At 40.5% G+C, this 25,705-nt stretch overlaps 1 protein-coding gene and 1 long non-coding RNA gene across 12 annotated transcripts in view; one reads left to right on the top strand and one right to left on the bottom strand.

Annotated features, from left to right (window-relative positions):
• Positions 1-7,188, bottom strand: part of LOC118533861 (uncharacterized) — a 112,827-nt gene extending 105,639 nt beyond the window's left edge. For 5 of the 6 annotated variants that reach the window (XR_013442871.1, XR_004920183.2, XR_004920185.2 and 2 more), the window contains exons 1-2: positions 6,722-7,188; positions 4,832-5,222 (exon numbers count right to left, since the gene is read on the bottom strand). This is a non-coding gene — a long non-coding RNA (uncharacterized LOC118533861). Of the gene's footprint in view, positions 1-188; positions 462-4,831; positions 5,223-6,721 lie in introns of those variants that run through there. The other variant, XR_004920184.2, reaches the window with a different exon arrangement.
• The window catches only part of NRF1 (nuclear respiratory factor 1), a 141,909-nt gene continuing 123,371 nt past the window's right edge, over positions 7,168-25,705 (top strand). For 5 of the 6 annotated variants that reach the window (XM_036101283.2, XM_036101286.2, XM_036101289.2 and 2 more), the window contains exon 1: positions 7,168-7,285. The gene's annotated coding sequence lies outside the window, so the exon portion shown is untranslated. The remainder of the gene's footprint in view (positions 7,286-25,705) is intronic. The other variant, XM_036101285.2, reaches the window with a different exon arrangement.

Raw genomic sequence — 25,705 nt, forward strand, 5'->3', positions numbered from 1 at the left:
TAAACATTCCCAGCCTAATTTTGGTCTGTTAGGGAGTTCAGAATATCTTCCAAGGACTGTTATTAAAATGATATGGAGAAGATATCTTGTTGGAGATCTGGGAATGCCTAAATCCTGTCTAGGCCAGCCATCTCCCTTTCCCGAGAGGTCACTAGGGGAAATATAAGGAAGGGGAACAATGACACAACTAGGCAAAAGAGAACTTTATTATTAGCTGGGTATTTGGCCTCAAACCACAATGCAGAAGTCAGGAAAGACAGGCTGGACTCTGGTCATCTCTGTCTATTCCCCCCGACTTGATGCCCAAACATGAGTCTTAGAACTTTACTTCCTAGTGGCATGAAAAGCCACCCTCACCAGAGAAATTGGACAGAAAGACACATCTGCAACTTCTTTGCCCAAAGGCTGGGGCTGTCCAAGCCATCATAGGTGGAGCTGTAGCCCCAGGGCCTGGAGACTTCCTAGGAGAAAAGAGAAGATGCTGGCTTGGGTGCCTCCAAGTAGGGCAAGGAGAGCCCTGTTACCACTCAGATATGTTGACAGTAGAAGGGAGAACACACTTACCCATCCTGAACCTCCTACCTTTTAAAGTCTCTACCCCTAGAAAATGTACTTTAAGCCATATTCTCCAATTTCAGCAAGTTTTCCTTCCTTTGTGGATATGGGTATGAGTTTGGGGTGGGGTGAAATTTCTTGCTCACCATCCTGACTCCACCCTAAAGAGAGTGAAGAAGTGGCGAGCCTTGAGTGTCTTCTAGGGATCAGTGGCTCAATTCATATTTGGATTCCTGGTGAATCTACACTATTCTGACTTTGTAAGTGTCTTGCTCAAAATTGTCAAAAGCCAACTGTTGCCCCGAACTAAGAACCAATTCCTAAGAAGGCCATTAGGACCCTCTACAGCCTGGCCCAATCTACCTTTTTTTTTTGTCATTAGGAATGACCTTAGGATTGTGGCAGACAGGTCAAGAATAGGGAAAGGATGCCAAATGTAATCATCCAATGAAGAGATCAGTTGGATCTAATCAAGAGAAGAAGGAACTTAAGATTGTTACCAGAATTTTATCTACCTCATAACCTGATCAATGGGTCCAGAAAGAACTAGGTTAGGCACCAGGGGGAATCTAATCTGTAGGGTAGGGCAGGATCTAGGAGAACTCTGTTGACATAGATTATATTGAAGGGACTTGGCATGTTCACAGTGGTGGCAGAAGAATCTCTCTGATATATCTTGGCCAAAAAGCAATCTCAGCCTACTGAGATGGGAATCCCCATTCTCCTGCAGAGGCAAGTCAATTGGCTGGCTTGAGGCAGTTACCTCAATGGCTTGGGATGCTAAATAGTATTTAATCCTAAAAAGTTCAGAATTATATATGAGAATGATGGAATAAATCCACAGAATTTGTATTTTTGTCTTAACTCTAATAATATTCTGTGTAATTTGGTATTTTCAATGTTTGTAAGATGTAGATAATTTATTAGAGAATCTGATAAATTAACCTTGTGATTCCAATGTAAAATATATAATTCAGTAATTGATTTCAGAGTTGTATTAGAGATTTTTATTAGTTTGCAAATGGTATTGAAAGGGACTTTGGGGGTGCCTGGCTGGCTCAGTGGGAAGAGCATGTGACTCAATCTCAGGGTCTAGAATTCAAGCCCCATATTGGGCATGGAGCCTACTTAAAAAAAAAAAAAAGAGAGAGAGAGTTTGAGGGGTGTCTGGGTGGCTCGGTCGGTGAGGTGTCTGCCTTTGGCTCAGGTCATGATCCCAGGGTACTGGGATAGAGCCCCACTTTGGGCTGCCTGCTCAGCAGGGAGTTTGCTTCTCCCTCTGCCTCTGCCCCTCCCCCCACTCATGCATGCTCTCTTTCTCTCTCTCAAATAAATAAAATCTTTAAAAAAAAGAGTTTGACATTCACTATACTTAAAGTTGAATATATTAGATTTTAAAATTTATTAGATTTTAAATATATTAGGTTTGCTAGATAACTGACTAGGAGCAAGTAACTTAACTTCTTGTGTCTGAGTTTTCTTATCTATGAAATAGGTATAATTATAGTACCTATTTCATAACATTGCTGGGAAAGAATTAATGAGTTCATACAGGAGTTTGCAATAGTACCTGACTTTTAGTGAATGCTCAGTAAGTTAGTTATTGTTGTTGTTATTATTCTTTATATGAGGACATTCTGTTTATTAGATCAGGCATTTAAATACAGAGTTTAAAAGGCAAGGTAGATATATTATGTATATAAATGCAGTTTAAAATGTTTAGTGGTTATTTAACAACATTAAATGAGTGAAGTAGTTATTTAAAGGAATGTAGTGTATTCCAGTTGAGTTGAAGGAGCATTAATCAGCCTTTTCTCAAGGACAAGGCCCATGTTTCCCGCCGTATCCCCAGCACTCTGGCATTTGGTATAGAGAGGTGCCCAATAAATGTGTGTTGAATTGACCTGACAAATCATATAAAAAGGATTCTAAGACGTTATATCCAAAAGACATTGTTAACTGAGACAGGGACTACAGGAGCAGGAGCAGCTTTGAGGGAGGATAATGAGGCCAGGTTTTAACTGACTGAACTTGCAGTGTCTATATGACAGGAGTTCCTGATCATAGTTCAAAGTCTCACAGGCAGGACAGACACTCGGGAAACAGTTTGAAGCAGGAAATACATATGATAGGGGGTCATCAACAGACTTTGGGTTCAGGGAGAGGAGGGCCCTTTGAAAATGACTGTTAAAATTTCCTAGATTTTGAAATAGATGAGATCAACTTAAAGGCTCAAAGAAAAATAGATTTTAAAAGTTATTACTTTTTTTTTTTAAAGATCATTTATTTGAGAGAGAGAGACAGCACAAGCAGGAGGGGCAAAGGGAGAAGGATAGAGAATCTCAAGCAGACTCCACACTGAGCGTGGAGCCCAACATGGGGCTTGATCTCATGACCCTGAGATCATAACCTGCACTGAAATCAAGAGTCGGACCCTCAACCAACTGAGCCACCCAGGCACCTTAAAAGTTGTTACCTTAATACAGAAATATTAATTTAAATAAAGTAACAGTAAACAGTCTTTTCCATCCTCTTTCCCCCAAACCATCCTCAGGCATACAAAAACTCACCTTGACATTTCTAACCTTGTAACACATTGCTCCCTTACACAAATCCCTTGTCTTGGCATCCCTTGAATGCTCTCCCTAGCTTTTGGGGGAGTCCCCAGGGATATTTACATGTGCTCACACTTATTCATCATCATCACCACCACAACAGCCACCATCTATCACACCTGTATTTTGTACCAAGCAATTTGCATGATTAATGGTAATTAGGAAGAGCTAATAATACCCAGCGCTTACTATGTGCTTCCTGGGTCCAGGCTCTGTTTGGAGTCCTTATATTACCTCTTAACCTCCACATCTTGGGCAGAGAAACAGAGGCTTAAAATGTTGAGTGACTTGTCAAGGTCTCACAGGTAGGAAGTGGTATGGCCAGGCTTTGAACCAGGAGTCTGATTCCAGAACCCATATTACTATGTGGCCTCTGAAAGCATGGGGGTGTGGCTCCTGGGGCCAGCACTCTCTGGAAAAGCAGACCCTGCCTGGGCCAGCCCTTGGTGTTCCCAAAGAGGCAAAACTCCCTTGTATTGTTTATAAAGTTCCAGGTTCCCGGTAATCCTTATGGAGCTGGAGCTGCACAGATTCCAAAGTAGAAATGGGGAGGCTGCTACTCTTGGGACTCTTACACAGTGGGTCCTGAAGGGTCCCTTGTGAAAATTGTTGCTTCAGCCATCTTTCTTCATCTCCTTATCCCCTGTGGTTCCCCCTACCCCACCCCAAGGGACACAGTCAAATCTAGAGCTAAAAGCCTCCCACACGTCAGATCCTGTCAAGTGTCCCACTAGTGAGCAAACCACCTTGGACAGGCCTGCATGCTGGCTGCCCCAACTGAGACCTACCTTGCTGCTTTACTTACTAAACACACTTGGAGGCCTCCCACTTCCACCTACTGCTCGGTCTCCCACAACAATCCACCCGGTTAAAGGGTCTTCACCTTTCTGCTCTATGCCCATAAGAATCTTGCCCACCCTTCAAGGCCAAATCAAAGTACATCTCTCTGAAATTTCCCACATAAGTTCAATTCTGATTACCCAGAGCATTTATTATCTGTAGGACGACTCATTTGGTTCTTAGCACACACTATAATTCAGCCAGCCAAATGACCAGCAGCTTTTTTTTTTTTTTTTTAAGATTTTATTTATTTATTTGAGAGAGAGAGAGAGAGACCACAAGTCAGGGTGAGGGGCAGAGGGAGAGGGACAAGCAGACTCCCCACTGAGCAGGGAGCCCAACGCGGGGCTCAATCCCAAGACCCTGAGATCATGACCTGAGCTGAAAGCAAACGTTTAACCAACTGAGCCACCCAGGTGTCCGCAAATGACCAGCAGCTTATTGAAAGCAAAGCCAACTTGGGAATCTCCTGCATTGCCAAGGCTGATGAACTCCCAATATATTCTCAAGGGTCTAGGCTTCTTTTTATCCTTGCTCTGGGTGCCAAGATTAAGTCACCTTAAGTCAGTCTGCCTTTCTTTCTTTTTCTTTCTTTCTTTTCCTTCTCTCTCTCTTCCTTTCTTCCTTCCTTCCTCCCTCCCTGTTTGCTTGTTTCTTCCTTCCTTCCTTCCTTTCCCTCCCTCCCTTCTTTCTTTCTTTCTGCTCTAGGCAGGGTTGAACTCACAGTCCTGACACCAAGAGCCACACACCCCACTGACTAAACCAGCCAGGCGCCCCAAGTCATCCCTTCTTTCTTAATGCAACTACTACCTACACCTTACCTTATAGAGTTGTCTTCTGACATTATCCTGTCTACAGTTTCTGACTTCCATGTGCTGAAGCTGATCACTGTCACTTCATTGGAATCCAGTTCTTTTAATCTCTTAGGGTAGATTTTTCTGCTTTTTTCCCTGAGACTGATTCTACAATCTTTGGTTATCCAGAATGAAGAGCCTTTTGGATAGAGGAACTGGGGTTCACAGGCTCATTTGTCTTAAGAAAATAACTTGCATGTCTGAGGAGGGTGGACACAGAGGTCTCTCATTATATGTTTATTGAAGGTCTACTATGAGCCAGGCATTGCGTGAGATGCTGGTATACAATCATGAACAAGATGAAATCCCTGCCCTCCGTCAGCTTCTGGATCGTGGAGGATTCATGGTCTGAGAAGTGCTGTGGAGAAAGAGTAATGCAGTACTTTCAAACTTTTTGTAGCTGTAATCCAGTAAACCAGTATCATGATCCAGTACAAATACACAAACCTATGTACATACATTTATATATCTGAAATAAAAACTTCACAAAACAAGAGCCTTACTAAGTTTGATGCTCTCTGATATTTTCTATTTCTTTTATGAAATGTTGGTCATGACCCACTAAGTTCATTTTGTGCTTCCTCAGTGGGGATCAACCTGCAAATGTGAAAATGCTGGTAATGGTTAAGAGCACAACTCTGAGGTCAAGCTGATGGCTTTCAGACCTGGCTCCACCTCTTATTGTCTGGGTTTGGGCAAATAATCTCTACATGCCCTTGTTTCTCTACCTGCAAAATGAAATAATAATAACAGTGTATCTGCCTCATGGTCTCTTCTTGAGAATTAAATGAGAAAGGAGATAACGTGTGTAAAGGACTTAAAATAGGCCCTGAAACATTCTGAGTGCTCAATAAGCACAAGTGATAAATACTGGGTGCGATGCTAAAAGAGCCAAAGCATTCAATTTGGGGGGATTCGAGAATGCGTCCTGGAGGAAAAGGCATTAATGTTGAGACCTTAAGAAGTGGCAGGTGACGAGAAGGTATAAAGAATGGAGAAGAAAGTTCTGTGCAGAGAAAGCAGCCCTTGCAAAAATTATGAGGTGGGAGAACGTCCTGCCATGTATGACTTGAGAGCTTCCTGATTTGGCTGCAGCCTAAGGGAGAAGTCTGTGGCAGATGAGGTCGAAGATGGCCACTGGGGTGAGGTCACCAAGGGCCTTGAAGCCAACTCAAAGAATTTTAGGCTTTAACTTATGTGCAATGGGACCTTATTAAGCCTGTTAAGCAGGGAAATGACATGTTTTCTTTTTTGAAAGACCACTCAAGCTATACGGGGTAGAATGGATTGGAGAGGGCAATTCCTGTGGCAGGGAGACCATGTAGTCTTTCGCAGCATCTTGATTAGAGATGATTTGGTAGCCTGAACCAACCATGCATCCTAACGCAATGGTCCTTAAATTATGGTGTTCATGAGAATTACCAGGACAAGGTGGGGGGGGCTGTTAAAAATGCAGTTTCCTGGGCTAACAAGCCAAGATTGTGGAGACAACCAATTGGGACCCAGCATTTAAGTAATCAGCCCTACTGATCCTGATGCACGTAGTTTCCTGATCCCACTTTTAAAAACCAAGAACAAAAACTACCTCTCGTATGTCTCTAACATTAGATTGTTTTTCTGCTACCCACTCCTCTTTACTTCTCAGGCACCTGCTTGGGGTCCCTATTGCTTCTGACTCCCTGCACTGAACGTACAAACTCCTTGACAGCAAGGACTTCGTCTTTCTAATAGGTGCATCTCCAGCGTGCCCAGAACAAAACTGGCACAGAAAGGGCCCTCTAGAAATGTTTGCCAAACGAATGAATGAGCGGATAAATTAAAATATTGCTTTGTGCAAAAATTTTTGCTTTTAAATACCTGGGCAGGGTTTGAAATCGGGAAACAAAGGTCATTCCGAAGAAAGGGTGAAGATGAGACTGTCAAGGCTGAGGAAAATGCGGGGAAGCCCGTTCCCAATTGTCGAGGCTTGTTCAGGAGGTGCTATAATTCTCGGGGCTGGGGGGCGAGAAACGTTACTATTTCCAGATTAGCAACCATCTTGGGCTGCCTGCGCCACTCTCCCAAGAGTCCACACTTGACTAATCCAGTTGCCTTCATGGTTCCGGCCCCATCCAACCCTGTCAAGCTTAAATGTGGGCTCCCGGAGGCCGCGGGGGCCGGCAGACACCCTCACCCAGATCCCCCTCCCGGCCGGCCCCGCGGAGGCAACGCCGACCTCCTCATCATGGCGGCCGCCGGGCGGGGAAGCTGAGCCCGTGCGTCGCGTGCGTGCCTCCTCTCCCTCCCCTCCCCCTCCTCGGCGGCGGCGGCGGCGGCAGAGGCGGCAGCGCTCGCCATTGCCGCTGGTGGCAGGAGGCTGCGAGGAGCCGGCGCGGTCGCAGTCTCCACGGCGCAGGCCCACGGTAGCGCAGCCGCTCTGAGGTGAGTGCCCTACCGCGCAATCTCCAGCTATTTCAGCCCCGGCGCAGCCGCAACACGCCGCCCGCCCGCCGGCCGGCCGGCCCGCCCCGCAGCCTGCACCCTGCCGCCCCCGGCTCCGGGCCTGGGCCCCCGCCGGATTCGGCCCGCCTCGGGCGGGGGGCCCCGGCCCGGCCCAGTCAAACCGCCACCCCGAGGATGCGCAGGCCGCAGTAGGCCCCAGGCGTCCTGGCGGGCTCGGGAGGGAGGCGCTGCCCTCCCGAGAGCCCCAGGGTTCCGGCCTCCCCCGCCGCCTGAGGCTCTGGGGGCCGCGGCCTCCTCTCCACCGTAGAACCCGGAGCCCGGGCCCGGTCTTCCCGCGGGCTCGGGAGCGGGAGGCCCGGGAGAGCGCGCCGGGCCCGGGAGCGGGAGGTGGGCGGGCTGCGCGGGACCGGAGCCGCGGCTCCCCGCTCGCCCCCTCGGCCCTTCCCGGGTCTGGTCCGCGGGCGGCGCGGCGGGCCGGGCCGGGGCGCGGGAGCTGCTGTCTCCTGCGGGAGAGGAGTCTGGCTCTTCGGGCGGCCTCCGAAGCTTCCTCCCGCCGGGGTGGCGTGGGCTTGTTACCCAGGTAGACCGGGGGACGCTCGAATATGGCGCGTTGCCCACCTTCTTGCAAGTTAGGAGGCGGCCCGGGCAGCAGCGGCGGCAGTTCGAGGAGGAGGGCGCAAAGTCCTTTTGTACGCAGAAATAAGGAGCGACATTGTGTTTTCCCCAGCTGAGATGCTGCCGGTGGAGGGGCCTCGGTTCTTCCTATGCCTGGGGTGGTGGTCCCCTGGGTGAGGAGAGGGGGAGTGGCGCGCCCCTCGGAAGGAACCGAACTGTTGCCACTGTAAAGACAGGGGCTCTGGGTGGCCTTGTGCAAGGGTATTATTTCACATCCCCAGCCTTTCGGGGAACTCAAGGGTTTGCCTCTGCATGTTGTCCACCTCACTGTGCAATGATGTCCACCGCCTCTCTCACCTGTTGTGTCGTTGCTGCTGGTCCCAAAGTTTCTACAGTGCATCTGACTGTGCCCATCAGAACTTGGGAGTTGTTTAAAAATCTTAATATTTTTAGGGCTTCAAATGGTAATCTGCTCCAGCCAGTTGGAGGAGCTGTTGCCTGTTCTCCATCCCTTCTTAAGCATTAGATTAGAATATATTAATTGCTTACTTCAGAGCTGGTGTCAGTTGTGCTTAATTTTTTTTGTGTTCAGAGCAAAATTCACGTTTTCTTAAGTGTGTAGAGACAATGGATTGGGAAACTTTCAAGGTGAAGGCGGTGTGAGTGAACCTGTCAGCTTGGACAGTGCTAACAGGAGAATGGGTTTGCGCATCTCGCCTTTTTTCCCAGGGCATCGTCTATGCCCACGGTGATCCTTTTCCTATTTCATGTCCAGCCTTTTTAAAAAAAATTCCTTTTACTTTGACTTTGAACAGTAGGTTATTGGGTTGTTCCTCACTCAAGAAAGGAGGGGCGAGGGGCCTTGGAGATGCTGGGGTTTTTTGTTTTGTTTTTAGAGTTCAGTAGTAGTATCCAGATTTGTGTTTGAATGTTCTTGACGTGTTATCTCATAAGGTAATGAAAATATGACTAGAATCTGTGCATGAGTGTAATTTCCTTATTTTATGAGCAGGAGAGGAAACATACAATTATCACATGTAATGTAATACTTATTCTTGGGTGTGCAGAATTGTTTGTGTTAAGGGACTTTTTTTTCTTTTTCTTCTGACAGGCATTAAATGTGACTTTCAGCTGGGTCCATGACAAAAACAAAAAATAAAACAATCAGATTAAGAAGTACTGCTTATTATCTTTTGACACATCCTTATTTGAAGTCCTTTGATTTCATCTATGTGCCTTTCCCCTCCCCCCATCTCAAACTCAACATATATGAGAGAAAATGACTTTTTGCTTAGTAGTCAGTGGTCATATTCTCACTTAGCCAAAAAGAAAAAAAATCATCCTCAAGCTAGGAGTTTTCATGGGAATAGATTTCTTACCAGGTTTTAAGGAAATTTAGCTCCTGGATTTAGGAAGTAACTCTTAAGAGCAGCAGATAATGAGAACCCTTGTCCAGATCTAGAAGGGATTAAAGAAGAAAGGATTTCAGGTTTCCCTCCCAATTCATGTATATTCCAATGGAACCCAAAATTGCAGGTTTCTTGTTATTATTAAATCACAAGTGTACATCCATCTCTAATTTTGTTGGGGAGCTGAAGACAAACTCCCTGTGATTTAAATACCTGAATTTTCCATTGCCTGTATACTCTGAGTTCAAGCAGACCCCTGGGTTGTCTTCAAGAAGTATTTTATGTGAAATAATCACAAATGGGTGACTGTTTTAAGGGAAATTTAAGCTCCTTGGGGTCTGGGATTAAATTTTTTATACTTCATATATAATAAGGCATTCAGTAAATGTTGGGATATAATAATGATGAATAGTAATTTTTGAAATTAAAATTTTTTTCACAAGTATTTGAAAAAAACGTACTGACTTTTGGTTTTTGGAAGGGCTATGAATTGTCAGCCTTTAGAAGCACACCCTCCAGTCTGGAGAACAGGAAGTTATTGCATATGTTCAGCTTCTGTTAGATCTCTTTAGGCAACCCCAGTGCTTTGTGCTGCAGTGGGCTTGTTCATCCACTTAGTGCCACTGTGAAAAATTGGAGTGTAAAGCGGGAACTCTGGGTTGTTGAGTCTCAGAAGTGTCTACTCTAACCTCAGGAATTTCAGTGCACCCTCTCTGGGGTTGTAATTAGTATAGGAAATGTGATATTTGAATTTAAATGTTTGTGTGTGACTTTGTGTGATGCTTATTAATTATGTAATTATATGTGTGTGTGTATTGTATTTGGAAAATCAGTCTTAAATACCAGTCTTTTGTAAAAAACGTTTTAGAAAATTTTCTCTCTGTTCGTTCATGTTTTCCTTGAGAGCTAAAACTAGTGTTTTTAGCCTGAGCTTACCCAAGTATAATTTTTCATAAATGTTTAGTAAAACAGCAATGCAAAAGAAACCTACTTGTTAAGCTTATTTTAGAATCATTTTATTTAGACCAAGTCCAATCATTGTTTTGTTTTGTTTTTGAGGCTCTGGATACGTGTTAATTTTTGTGCATTATGTATCATAGTTCCTTTCTTATTAGCTAGGGGATGGATTATTCACTTTCTGGGCTTTTCAGTTAGAACTTTGGTCCATCAATATTCTTCTAAGGTGAACGGGCTGGAAGAGAAATGGTAAAAGGAGGTGAAACAAATCAACTTCAGGTGTTTCCAGAAGATTACAACCACATTGAGCTATTGGAAACTTTCAATCTTGGAGCAACAAGAATGCTTTGTCTGAAGTTATTTTGATGTAATATGAACAAAAGTTGGAAAATGAAAAGAATTTTTGACTGCTCAAGAAAAATAAGTGGATTATATATGCCTTAGAATATATATTTTTTTCTGAAGTGCAGTTCAGAATTAGGCTAATGAGTTTTTTTTTTTTTAAAGATTTTATTTATTTATTCATGAGAGAGAGAGAGAAGCAGAGGGAGAAGCAGGCTCCCAAGGAGCAGGGAGCCCGATGCGGGACTCGATCCCAGGACCCTGAGATCATGACCTGAGCCGAAGGCAGACGCTTAACCATCTGAGCCACCCAGGCGCCCAGCTAATGAGTTTTTGACCCCACTCAATGCAGTTTAGTTATCGAAGCTTCAAACACATTTCATCATACAGTCTTTTTTTTTTTGCCTTCTCACCATGTCTGTGTGCCTAAAATGTGAACATTTATATGAAGAAAAGTCAGAAATACAACTTTATTTATTTATTTTTATTTTTAAATTTTATTTATTTATTTGACAGAGAGACACAGTGAGAGAGGCAACACAAGCAGAGGGAGTGGGAGAGGGAGAAGCAGGCTTCCTGCAGAGCAGGGAGCCTGATGGCGGGGCTCGATCCCAGGACCCTGAGATCATGACCTGAGCCGAAGGCAGACGCTTAACGACTGAGGCACCCAGTCGCCCCAGAAATACAACTTTAAAGAGAGCTTTTAGTATATTTTTGAAAGACAAAAACAAAAAAAACTAGGAGGCAAATGTGATCCCTTGAGGCAAATCTGTATTCTGTCACCGAAAGTAGCCTCTTAGAAGATAATTGTACCATATGGGATCGCCTCCAGAATCCCAGACCTTGTAGCCTGCCTTATCAAACTGTTACTGAACCATCAGATAATTTTTTGAGGAAACCAGGTTTGTTAAGGGAGGGGTGTGTGGGTGTGTGTGAGTGTGTTTTGGGAAAGTTGGTTACTCTAGAAGAGTAACTGATTCTGATAAAAGAATCTAGTTTTATAGATTGGGATGATCACTGGAATTTAGGGCATGTATTTTTTTTTTTTTTTTTAAGATTTCTTTATTTATTTGAGAGAGTGAGTGAGCGAGCCAGGGAGGGGCAGAGGGAGAGGGAGAGAGAGAATCCCAAGGAGACTCCGAGCTGAGCATGGAGCCTGACATGGGGCTTGATCTCACGACCCCCTGAGATCATGACCTGAGCTGAGAGACGCTTAACTGACTAAGCTACCCAGGCGCCCCTTTGGGCACGTTTTTTTTTTTTTTAAGATTTTTTATTTATTTATTTGACAGAGAGATACAGTGAGAGAGGGAACACAAGCAGGGGAGTGGGAGAGGGAGAAGCAGGCCTCCCGCGGAGCAGGGAGCCCGATGCAGGGCTCGATCCCAGGACCCTGGGATCATGACCTGAGCTGAGCAGACGCTTCACGACTGAGCCACCCAGGTGCCCCTGGGCACATATTTTTAAAGGAAGCTAAAAGAACTACTTATATGTGGGTCATCTGGTAATTTAGACTGATTTATAGATAAATATATAGTGTATTTAGTATACAAGCATAGTATTTAGATAAATTCATGCATGCTGATTTCTGTGGTTATAAATTCAAAAATTTTGGCTGACAGTTTAAATGGACATTTTCTTAATAACTCTTAAATGGTGACTGTTGGGTAAACTATGCCAAGCCTTTTTCAGAATTATGAAGAATGAAGTTTTTATGCGTAAACGTTAAGACTGTTTTTAAAAAGGAACTTGTATCACTATTGGTAATTGTAAAGTCTTTGCTTTTTAGAACTTGGAGAGTCTGTTTTGTTGCTGCTCCTGAATGCTAATGTGGTTAGGCTGGCAGCTAGACCTACAAAAACAAGAGGAAGTGAGGAAATGTCCCCATGAAACATTGCTTAAAACTAAGCAGTGGACTAGAAATGGGGAGTCAGGGACTAGGGGACTTAATTCTTGTTTTATGTTCAAAAGGGAATAAGATATACCCTTCATTGAGAAATAACCTTAACTATGTCCTTGGAGTTTTGCCATTCATTCACTAGTCATTGATCAAAGACATGCTATATTCCAGGCATGTGTTAAGTGCTACAGTAAAAAGTAAACCACAGGCCTTGTCTACTAGAGGATAAAGATAAGGGCTCAACTAACTACAGTATTGTTGAGAAGTAAAATAAAGATTGGTGTGGAATTATAGAGGCAGGGAGTGAGTAATGTGGGGAGAGTAAGTGAGGTTAGGGAAGACTGTAGGAGATCTTTAAGTAGGACTTGGAAAAGTGAGTAGCTGTTTCACCTGATGGAGAAGAGGTTAGAGGAAGGGCATTGATAGTCTGAGGAATAGCAAGTAGATTTTGCTATGCTTGAGGAGTAGTGGAAAATGAAGCTGATGAGGTTGTGACTTGATTGGGAAGAGCATGGGGAGTTCAAAGATTATAGTTCATTAATGAATGATGATGCCTTTAATTAAGATAGGGACTGTATTGGAAGAACGGAATTTGAGAAAGAAGGTAATAGGGTATGATTCTAGATGTGGGAATCAAGATACATCAGATAGCTCCTTATTGACAGATTTGGGCTGGAGCAGAAGGGGAAGAGGGGATCAATTAAGAGATTTGTATCCATTAGCATAATGTCATACAGAAACTGCAAAAGAGTATAATATCAGGATTGAGGAGAAGACTAAGGGCAACCTTGCCAAGCATCTACATCTGAAGGTCAAGTGGAAGAGGAGGGGCCTATGAGGGAAGTTGAAAAAGAATGGCTAAAGAGATAAGATAAATAGTATGGGTTTGAAGAAGCTAAGGATAGGGGTTAAGGGAATTGTAACAGGGAATTTAGCAACATGAAATCCTACGGAGAGCTCATTGGGATGAAAACTGGATTTGGCAATTAAGAGATAAAAGGCATGTTCTGAGTATGTGTGTATGTATTGTGTGTGTGTGTGTGTGTATTTTGACAGGAATCATGATAGTGTAAACAATAGATTTCTAGAGCATTATTGAATACAGGGTCTATAAAACCCAATTTAATAGATGACCCATGCTTAGAAATAGGTCCTATTCTTCCCCTTCTCTTATGGGAATTATAGCATAAAAGCTTTGAGAAGACTTCAGTTCTAACAATTAGATTTTATAGATTTGAGTATATAGTATAATGTGTTTTAGTTTATAGTCTTTTTTTTTTTCAAAGATTTTATTTATTTGTCAGAGCACAAGCAGGGGGAGTGGCAGGCAGAGGGAGAAGCAGGCTGCCTACTGAGCAAGGAGCTTCACTAGGGACTCGATCCCAGGACCCTGGGATCATGACCCGAGCGGAAGGCAGGCGCTCAACAGACTAAGCCGCCCAGGCATCCCTGAGTTTTTAGTGTTTTTGTTTTTTTTTCAAAGATTATTTATTTATTTATTTGACAGAGAGAGACACAGCGAGAGAGGTAACACAGGCAGGGGGAGCGGGAGACGGAGAAGCAGGCTTCCAACCGAGCAGGGAGCTCGATGCGGGGTTCGATCCCAGCACCCTGGGATCATGACCTGAGCCGAAGGCAGATGCTTAACGACTGAGTCACCCAGGCGCCCTGAGTTTTTCGTCTTTTAAGATGCAAATTTTTTTTATAATTTAATGTTAAGTGCAGGGGTTTTTAACCTGGGTTTTATAGTTCTGGGACTCAGGGATATATTTTGGTCATGTAACCCTGATCTCTTGAAATTGTATGAAAAATTTTTTATGTGTGCCTGTGCAGTTTTTCTGGGGAGAGGGTCCATAGCGTTCTTGACACACAGAAAAGTCAAAGGCCTTTTCAGTATTGTTAATTAAGTCAAATACTGGTTGTGTTGGTTGGCTGAAATCCGTTAACTTGATTGACTGGGACAGACCAAGGGGAAGAAATTTTGAGTGAGTATCTCAGGTGAAGAACTTCGGGAAGATCTGAGGCACCTCTAGGAGATAGGACTAAGAGCACCAGAAGGAAGGTGGGAGGAATGCCAAAGCAAAACTTAACCAATTTCAGAATCTTGCCAAGTCTTCTGGATTCCTTGTTTTGTTTTGTTGTTGTTGTTGTTTTGTTCTTTTAATATGCCCACCAGTATATGACTATCTATTCATGTACTATATACAGTAGGCTTTGTGGGCAATCAAATTACTATTGTTTTAAAGAGAGAATGAGTTTTAAAAGAAAGCTAAGTGGTTCATAGATTGCACTCAAAAATGTTTAAGTTTGGAGTTCTTATACTTTGGAAATTTTCTAAAATGCACAAATGTTTCAGTCTAGTCATTTGGGGCAAGACATTCTTTACTTGCTTAATTTTTCTGACTATGAAGTGAAAATACCATTGGCCTATTTTACAGGGTCCTTCTGAAGTATGACAGTTATGGAATGCTTTGAGATGTATGATGATTTAATGCTAACAAATTGCTAGTGTTCAAATTTCTTAAGTTATTAATAAAATCTAGAAATTTAAGCAAATTTTTAATAATGTTCCATATTAGAACTACTTATTCCAAAATCATTTCATTCTGAAATTTTTTATTTTATTTTTAAATTTTATTTGTTTATTTGAGAGAGAGAGGGCACAAGCAGGGTGTGGGGCAGAGGGCGAGGGAGAAGCAGACTCCCCGCTGAGCAGGGAGCCTGATGCAGGGCTCTATCCTAGGAGCCACCCAGGTGCCCCTCATTCTGAAATTGTAGATAATTGGTCATTTTTACTTTCTTCCTCTGATTTTTGGATCTTTGAAATTAGATTAGGAGACAGTTTTGTTAGCTAAGCCCTAGGTTCTGGGGCAGTGATCTCCAGTGACTTGTATGGTCACCCATACAAGTAAAAATTTTGAGCACACATTCTGAATCACATTTATTTATAAATGATGTTCCTGTGCTATTGTACTAATACATTTGTGTGCATTATAAAGTATATAGAAGATAGGAACTTTTAAAAAATTTATCAGAGAAAGAGAGAGCACGAGCACACAAGCAGGGGGAGCGGCAGGCAGAGGGAGAAGCAGGCGCCCCGCTGAGTAGGGAGCCCAATGTGGGACTCGATCCCAGGATCCTGGGATTATGACCTGAGCCGAAGGCAGACGCTTAACTGACTGAGCCACCCAGGTGTCCCAGAAGGTAGGAATTTTAAAAGGACAAGATAAAGATGAAGTAGTTTTTTTAAAATGTCTTGCTAATTGAGTTAATAATGGTTCATAACTTATGAGTTTGATTAGCTTGTTTTTATAAACATATTTGTTCATAATTCATGTTTTTTCTATAATTAATGCCAGCAATGTTTTATGGACTATTGGTAAATACAAGGGAGCAATGAATGGGGGCGCCTGGGTGGCTCAGTCAGTTAAGCATCTGACACTTGATTTTGGCTCAGGTCACGATCTCAGGGTTGTGGAGCCTCTTGTCTGGCTCAGCAGGGAGTCTGCTTGAGATTCTCTCTCCCTCCTCTGTCCCTCCCTCCTGTGCTCTCTCTCAAAATAAATAAATCTTAAAAAAAGAAAGAAAGATAGAAAGAAAGGGGCGTCTGGGTGGCTTCGTCGTTAAGCATCTGCCTTCTGCTGGGGTCATGATCCTGGAGTCCCAAGACTCCCTGCTCAGCGGGGAATCTGCCCCCTGCTCCCCACGTTCTCTCTCTCTCTCTGAAATAAATAAGTGGGGCGCCTGGGTGGCTCAGTCGTTAAGCGTCTGCTTTCAGCTCAGGTCATGATCCCAGGGTCCTGGGATCGAGCCCCGCATCAGGCTCCCTGATTGGCGGGAAGCCTGCTTCTCCCTCTCCCACTCCCCCTGCTTGTGTTCCCTCTCTCACTGTGTCTCTCTCTGTCAAATAAATAAAATCTTTAAAAAAAAAAAAAAAAAGAAAGAAATAAGTAAAAGCAATGAATTAATATTGGGTAATCTTAAACAGAAAATTTGTGTTATGGAATTTATAATTAGCTGTGTTTGTAGATTATCTTTACATTCACTAATCTACAAAGAAGATCCCTAAATAGAACTGGAGTATTTTATCTTTTCCTTTGTTGGTTTTTTTTTTTTTTTTTTTAGCTCTTTGTCTTTTATTAAACAATTATGAAATAAAATTCTTAGTAATTGATCTTCTGTATAACAATAATCCACAAATTAAAGAACCAACCAAGGTTTACTAATTAAAAACACTGTCATAGACCTAATCTCTTGCCCCAAAACTGGCTTCAGGTACTAAGTCTAAGAAGAAATAATTCTGATATCACCAGTTATGTGACTGAATGTTAAAATTTTGTCTTTTCCTTAATTTTTGGTTCTATATTTTAAAAGTTTTTTTTACATTAAAAATATTTCTGTAGTGAGAAATTTTAGAAAGAAAAAAACAAAAAACCCTCCAAAGTCATTGGTTGTTATCTTTGGTTTATAAGCATATAGATGATTTTCATTTTCTTTTTTATAACTTTGAAATTATCTTTAGTGAACATGCATTAACTCTTGTAACCAACCCTCCCCCCCCCCAGTCCCGATAAGTATGGATAATATAATTATGGCCCTAAAGGCTCACTATCAGATTTTGGGCAGGCAAGTCACTTATCCTCACTGGGCCTGTTGCCCCACTTGGAAAATGAAGAGGACAGAAATGGTATCCAAAGTTTCTTCTAAATAAAAATTCTAAATTTCTAATTCTAAAATTAATTGAGTGTGTTATGACATGTTAAACAATAAAAATGGTATTTTCTTCTTAAAGTAAAAAGGCATGTATATATGTTCATTGTAGAAAAGCAAAAAGAAAATTTAAAATGTTTGTAATTATACCATAAAAAGATAATATTTTAGTATATATAGTTCTATTTTTCTCAGTCTATATGTATGTACATGCGTAAGTACACTGTATATGATAAATGCAATAATACTGTGCATGCTGTTTTGAACCAAAAATGTCTAATTTTATGTAATTCATCTATTTTTGCCCTGAAGTATTCTTAATGGGGCAGTTGTAAATCCATTTGTTTTAATGAAATATAAAAGATATTTAAAAATTTCTCTCCAAATACAAATTTGTTCAGGAAATGCTTGCTGACTGTTTTGTGCTCCGTGTGTTTTTGCTGAGGTAAGGGTAACTTGGAGTAAGGGCAAAAGGGCTGGCCTGTGAAAGCTTACTTAGTGAAGAATGAAAGCTAAATCCTGGGTTAACCTCAATTTCATTCACATAATAACTCGTTTTTTTCTCCACTCTGTCCTCATACTTTCTGAGCTAAGATTTCTATATGCAGGATAGTTTCTGAAGTGAACAAATTTATCTCAATATATTATTGGCTCTTTTATTTTACCCTGGGACCTTTTGAGTTGTTTTATTCCTCTTGAGAGCAAATTAGATATTAGTAGCAGCAATAGTATAATACAAAAGTGTTAAAAATACGTGGTTTTTCTTTTTTTAGCATTATCTATGGGGATTTCAAAAGATTTTATATATATATATATAAAATATATGTACAAATATAAAATGCTATGTAATCTCATTCATGCTGCCCTCAATGAAGCATGTGGCATATATAATTCTAATTTTATGTAAAAATAACTAGATATTTCTCAAAGTTAACTTTCTTAATTTATACAGTGGATTCTCTTTAGAGTTAGTAATAAAACCCAATTTTCCTGCCTTCTCCTTTAGTTCTGTCTTTAATCCCTGTGGTAGTTGGTTTGTTTTTGTTTTTTATACAAAATGGAAAGCACATCTAGGGTAAATAGTTCCTTAGTTACGGCAACTAATATCCAAAGCAATCTAGTCATTTTTCAACCAAGTATAGTATAAAGCTTATGGAGGTGTGTGTTGGAAGAAAAATGTCTGATTTATTTATTCTCTTCTCTTTTACTCTGAAGATTAGTATCTTTTCTAGGAGAAAAACTTTATGCTTGACATTTAAAATGCTAAATCAATATCTTGCAGATAGAGTGAGAGGTAGAGAATCTGGGAATAAAAAGAACAAACTTATTGCCTCTTAAACTTGTTCTCATTTTTTGTATCTGAACATGTGAGAATAATAGCTAATTCTAACTTGAGATTCCATCAAGATGGATTGTCTTCATTCTGAAGAAATCCATTTTGTAGCCATAGAGTGGTATACATCCACTGCCCTTTAAATAGATAATCTTTGTTTAGTATTTTTTTTTAAGTTTTAAAAAAATTTATTCATTTAAGTAATCTCTACACCCAAGTATGGCCCTTAAACTCATGACCCTTGAATCAAGAGTCACATGCTCTTCTGACTGAGCCAGCCAGGTGCCCCAATCTTTGTTTAGTATTAATTTAGGGCTTTTGGTACAGTAGTGATTCTTGTCTTTTAGGTTAGCATGATTTTGAAATTATCTTTTTTTAAGAATTATGATTACTTTGTAACAATGATTGGTTTCCCTTAATGATAAGAAGTTTATGCAGTTGTTCCATGTAAATATGCATACTCAGATTTGGCCTGCAAATAGAGTTTCAGAACCCTCTATCCAGTGGCCTAATTGGTATTTCTTGGATGTCTCAGATGCACTTACATCTCCAAATGAAATTCCCTTATCAAACTTGCTCCTGTTCAACTCTTGCTTACCTCAGTGAATAGTACCACCATTTCATCTGGTTTATCAGAACAGAAACTTTAGTCTTCCTGTGTCATCAAATCCTGTTTATTTAGCTTTCTAAATTCAATTTGTCCTCTTCATTTCCCCATTACTACTTCTGTCTGAGTTACTATCATTTCTTTCTTGAACTGTTGGAATAACCTCTAACTGGTCCACCTGCATCCACTCTGGCTGAGCCCTAATCCATACTCCTCAGTGCGGCCAGAATGAAATGGTTTTGTCTAAGTACACCGCTCTGGTCATGCTCCCCTCATTGAATTTAGGATGAAGACAAAGCTCTTTAATGTGGTACCTAACTTTTGAACTCATTTTGTATCAGTCACGTTCCCCTAACCATAAAGCCTTTCCTTTGGTGTTCCTTCTACCTGGAAAGCTTTTCCCTCTCTTCTCTTTCTAGTAAAATCATATAAATTTTATTCAGGTCTCTGCTCAAGCATAATTTCCTCAGGAAGTTTTATCAGATCTTCATTTTTGCACTTTCCATTTACCATGTCTATACATGTCATTTTACATTTGTTTGTATATTTCTTTTTTTTTTTAAGATTTTATTTATTTATTTAATAGCGTGAGAGGGAACACATGCAGGGGGAGTGGGAGAGGGAGAAGCAGGCTTCCAGCCAAGTAGGGAGCCCGATGCAGGGCTCGATCCCAGAACCCTGGGATCATGACCTGAGCCGAAGGCAGTCATTTAACCAACTGAGCCACCCAGGCGTCCCTATTTGTATATTTCTTGATATATGTCTGTTTTTCCCACCAGATTGTAAAGCTTCATGATAGTAGATACAGTGTTCATTACCAACCACTGTGCCTGACACGTAACAAGCAGTCAGTATTTATTTGAATGATTGTAGAAGCCTTGCAAAATTCATTTGTAATATTTTACCTTATTACCAGGCTTTGTGGTGCTGTCTAATACTTTACAATTTTAAGGAACTCAGGGTGGGACCAGATTCTAAGTCATTTAAGCCACCCCTGCTCCCCAAAGTTATATGATCATCAGTCTTCTTGAACACATCCAGTGATAGGAAATTTACTTCTTACCCAAAGTCTGTTTAATCTTTAAGACATTTGGATGGTTAGAAAGCTTAGTTTCAACTGAAATTTCTCCCTGTAAGTTTTACCTACTGGTCTTCTGTTCTCTAGGACTTCTAAAATCATATATGTTTTATATTTTCTTGGTAAAGTCCTCTGAGTTGTCTTTTAGTTTAAATGTCCCTGGGACCTTCAGCCATTTTGGAAGGGTAATGGGGTATGCTGGAAAGAGAGTTGGGGGGCTGTTTTCCTAGGGCTACCATAACAAATTACCATAAAGTAAGTGCCTTAAAACAACATAAATTTATTCTCCCATAGTTCTGGAGCCCCAAAGTCAGGAATCAGGTGTTTGTAGGGCCACACTCTCTCTGGAGGCTCTAGGGAAGAATCTGTTCTTTACCACCTCCTGCTCTTTGTGGCTGCTGGTGTTCCTTGACTTGTGGCTATATCATTTCAGTCTCTGCATCCATGAGCACACTGTCTCCTATTGTCTTGTCTGTATAATCTCTGTTGGCCTCACTCCTATAAGGGCACTTGTCATTGGATTTTGGAACAACCTGGATAATCCAGGATGATCTCCTCATCTCAGGATCCTTAGTTTTGTTATATTTAAAAGACCCTTTTTTTCCAAATAAGGTAACATTCACAGAATGTTTAAAAAAAGTTTATTAAGTTAAAAATAACAATAGTACACCCACTATATGTTAAAATAGGTGAAATATATTTATAAAAATAACTTTATTATTTTTAATAACTATATTTTTTAAAAAACAGCATAATAAGGGGTATTGTTTTACAGTTTTTGCAAATCCTTCTAATGTCTGGCTTGATAGAAGAAAGTTGAATTCTGTCTGTTTTTGCACTCAGTCTGCTGTTTAGTAACTATATTTTTTAAAAAACAGTATAATGAGGGGTATTGTTTTATAGTTTTTGCAAATCCTTCTAATGTCTGGCTTGATAGAAGACAGTTGAATTCTATCTGTTTTTGCACTCAGTCTGCTGAGTATGTTGCTTTGGCTAAAGTATATGGAAAAGATCTGATCTTAAACCAAATATGTAGGTGGGAAAGGGAAAAGCATTTTAAGAGCCTTTTCAGATAATTGTGGATATTCTTTGATATTACACCAAAACTCAGCAGTATTCATTTCTTCAAGGTGATTTGCAGTGTAGGTTCTGAAACCATAATTGTACTGTTTCATTGAAATCTATTGGCTTATCATAGACTTTGAATGACTCTTTTAACCCATCCATGATTTTGTAACATCATACATGGTCATTTGGAAGATACCAGTTTACTGAGTTATGCAGCTTTTCCAAATGTTGACACAAAAATCACATTCAATAACACTACCATTGATCTCATCAGAAAAGGCTTTTAAGTAATGGAAAGCTATCAAGCTCACTGTGGCAGATAAAGTTTTCCAGAATTCTAATTATCACTTGAAATATCAGATTTTATCTTTGGCAACAAATACTGTCAGTTATTTTCCTTGGAGTGACAGGTTCACTTTGTTGATTTTTGGAAAAATATCTAGTATACCCACGTCTGAATAACCATATAGTTTGTCTGTTAGCCACTCTTTGAAGTAAAAGTGGTGTTTTTTTCGGGGGGGGGGAGTAGCTAACTGAGTTTGCAACTCAAAACACAATACATGTGCTTTTTGAAAGCATGCTTCTGAATGCAGAAGTGCTTTATGAATACTTTCCATTTGGTTATACAGAATAGTAAAAAGACAAGAACTCAAGTGTGAAGATTTAATAAAAATATATAACTTGTACTTTCATCAACACATTCTTCAATAAAATTGACTCTTTTACTGTGTGCACATGAAGATTAAGACTATATTGTTCTAAAGTGCCAGTAGTTTTACCCTACCGTTGCTTTTGCATGTAAGTGCAAATATATGCACAATGAAAAGGGCAAATGTCTTGGTTACTAAATTGTTCTGAGACTAATTTGAATGTGTATGGGGGGGGATGGAGGTGGTTTCTCCACACATACAGCCAACCAATTCTTGGGCACCAGCAGGATGTCTGAGAATTCAACTCAGTTCTGACAAGGACTCCCTCCAACTCAGAATGCTAATCGCAAGTCCGGGTTATTACCTGTACTTCTGACTGTAAGTCAGAGGATCCCATGACTTCCTTCTCAGGTTCAATTAATTTGCTGGAGTGGCTTGCAGAACTGAGGGAAACACTTAATTTTACCAATTTATTAAAGGATATGATAAAGGAACAGCCAGGTGAAGAGATACACTGGGCAAGGTATGGGGGAAAGGGCGTGGGGCTTCCATGCCCTCTACAGGTGCACCACTCTCCCAGTATTTCCATATGTTCACCAACCTAGAAACTCCCTGGACCCAGTCCTTTGGGTTTTTATGGAGGCTTCAATATGTAGTCATGATTGACTAAGTCATTGGCCATTGGTTGATTCAACCTTCAGCCTTCTCCCCTCCATGGAGGTGGGGGGTGGGGCTGAAAGTTCCAACCTTCTAAAAACGTGGTTGGTCCTCCTGGCAACCAGTCCCTGTCCTTTTGGGGGGTTCCAAAGCCACCTTCATTAACATAACAAAAGACAACTTCAGTTGACCTTATCACCAGAAATTCCAAGCGTTTTAGGAGCTGTGAGCCAGTAGCTGGATGGAGATCAAAATACATGTGGTTCCTCAAAAAATTAAAACTAGAACTACCCTGTCATCCAGTAATCACATACTGGGCATTTGCTCAAAAAATACAGAAACACTAATTCAAGGAGATACATGCACCCCTCTGTTTATTGCAGCATTATTTATAATAGCCAAGATATGGAAGCAGCCCAAGTATCCATCCATAGATGAATGAATAAAGATGTGGTGTATATATACAATGGAGTATTATTCGGCCGTAAAAGGATGAAATCTTGCCATTTGCAACAACATGGATCATCTAGAGAGTATTATGCTAAGTGAAATAAGTCAGAGAAAGACAAATACCATATGATTTCACTCATGGAATTTAAGAAACAAAACAAATGAACAACAAAAAAAAAGACAAACCAAGAAACAGACTCTTAACTATAGAGAACAAACTGATGGTTACCAGAGGGGAGAGGGTTGGGGGGATGGGTGAAATAGGTTATGGGGATTCAAGAATACACTTATCATGGAGTACTGAGTAATATATGGAATTGTTGAATCACTATATTGTACACCTGAAACTAAAAAAACTTTAAAAAGTACCTCTGGATGACCAAATATATATTTCTTATAAATCACAGTATCGCAGTTACTATGAAAATAGATTTGATCTCATGGATCCCTTGAAAAAGTCTCAGGGGATCCCAGGGTTCTACTGTTCACTTTGAGAGCTGCTATAAGCTATGTGAGGGCTAAACTAATCATTCAGATGTCCCTCTTCAGTTTCCCTCTTCCAGGATTTCACACAGAAAAGGTGCTGAAAGAATATTTGTTTAGTGAATGTGGTATGATGACATTTAAACAGGACAGAACTTGGTGAGTAAAATAATGTAGGCAGTCTTGATTAGGCAGCTTTCCACAGACAGTTGTTGACGATAGGTTGGTCAAATGAAATATGGATGATAATATATTTGGTAAATGCAAATTATGAAATAAAGAACTAAATATAAGGTGATATTAAAATGAGAATTAACTGGTTTCAGAAATGCACAGGAAAAGGACACATGTGTACAAGTACCCACGGAGCTGACAATTCAGGCTTGTTAGGTTTCTATTAACGATTCCTGTAGTTTTTGGGTCCTTAAATTTGTAGTAGTCTAAGAGAGGATCCTCAAGTCAGATGGATTTGATCTGAAAAGCAAACATCTCATTTAAATTTCAATAGGTCATTGCTTGAGCTTGTAAAGTCTTTTCAAAAAGGGTTACAGAAGCTGGATGTTAAAAACAAATGACTTTTTATGAAGAATAGTGAATAAAAGTCCTGTGTTCATATAAACTGCAGATCCAGGTAGATAGTTTTAATTGAGTCATTTTCCCCTTTAAGGGAGCCTGTCTGAAGAATACCCTAGTGTGATTATAGACTATTGTTCCCAACCCCCTTTTTTGGGGGGCAAGGAATTGGGTGGTAAAATGGCATGATATAGCCTTTACTTTTAGTGTGGAAACCTCAGTCCATTTAGCTACGTTTTGATAATTTCAGTTTGCTAAATAGTACTCCTTTTGTTTTCTGGTGATTTGTTTGTCACAGTCTATTTCTGGTTTAGGGCTAGGTTGTAGGAATGGGCAGTGAAATTGAAGGTGGAAATGGGGAGGAACAGTACTAGTTCTAAACCATGTAGGTCTTCCTTACCTCCACCCCCATCCTTACTTTTTTTTTTAAACCTTTTACTCCTATCACAAGTAGAGATTGTAAGAGATAAGCTAAGGCATTTCTAACAATCAAAACCATACACTTTTTTGTTTCAAGTTAAAAGTTACTGAATCTATTTTAAGGAGTATCTTCAAACATCTTGTGAATTTATCTTTTGTCCTTGAAGGTCATTGCTTCAAATTACAATGGATACTACCGAAAGCTTGGGTAGGATAGCCATTACCTAAACTTGGGTCACTATCATAGCTATGTAACAGTGTGAATGGGTGTGGCTAGTACAGGGGTTGTGTTACTATGTGAGCCACTTCTGTGGTGCTGCTTGTGGTAGGTGTCATGTGCTGGTTAGAATCCATTTTAAATCACCAAGATGAAAAATACCAGTCAGAAATTAATCTTATTTTTACAACATCTTTAAAAGCCTAAGTACTGTTTTTAGACTGACTAAAGTAAAAAGTCTGCTTTCAAATAGGGTTGTTAAGTGGAAATGTAAAATGAGGTCATATTCAAAATAATTTATGTATTACATTGGACAGATTTAATTTTGAGCTATGTGCAAGGTACAGATTAGAATGTTTGCTACAGATATTTTATGGAATGTAGATTTTAGATTGTTATTTGCTTGTAAATATACACATGAAAACCCACCTTTAGAACCCCTGCTTTAAAATGTCCAAAGAATTTTCTCACTTGTAAATGATATATTTATCTCTATTATCCTCTAGTACCATATTCCATTAAAGTAGTTTGAAGAGATTGGGGTTAAGTACTACTGCTTTGGCATGACTTCTGTAGCTGCTGCTTTAACAGAATTTTGAAATACTTTAGGCATAAAGAAGGGTATAGAACAATTTAATGAATACCATGTACCTACTACCAAGCTTAAGAAATAATGTATCATAGATATTATTGAAACCTCCTGGACACTCCTTCCTCATCATAGTCCCCTTCCTTCCCAGCTTTGACCATTATTCTGAATTTGGTGTTTATCATTCTCCTGCATTTTAAAAAACTTTCTCTTTGTTGTATCCATGGAAAAGACATAATATTTATTTTTGTTTTTAAATATTACACAAGAGATTAATCTTTATTGATCTATGTAGTTATAGTTTATTCATTTAGCATGCTGTAAATATTTGATTTAATGGA

Source organism: Halichoerus grypus, chromosome 12, assembly GCF_964656455.1.
Source record: "Halichoerus grypus chromosome 12, mHalGry1.hap1.1, whole genome shotgun sequence".
NCBI lineage: Eukaryota > Metazoa > Chordata > Mammalia > Carnivora > Phocidae > Halichoerus > Halichoerus grypus.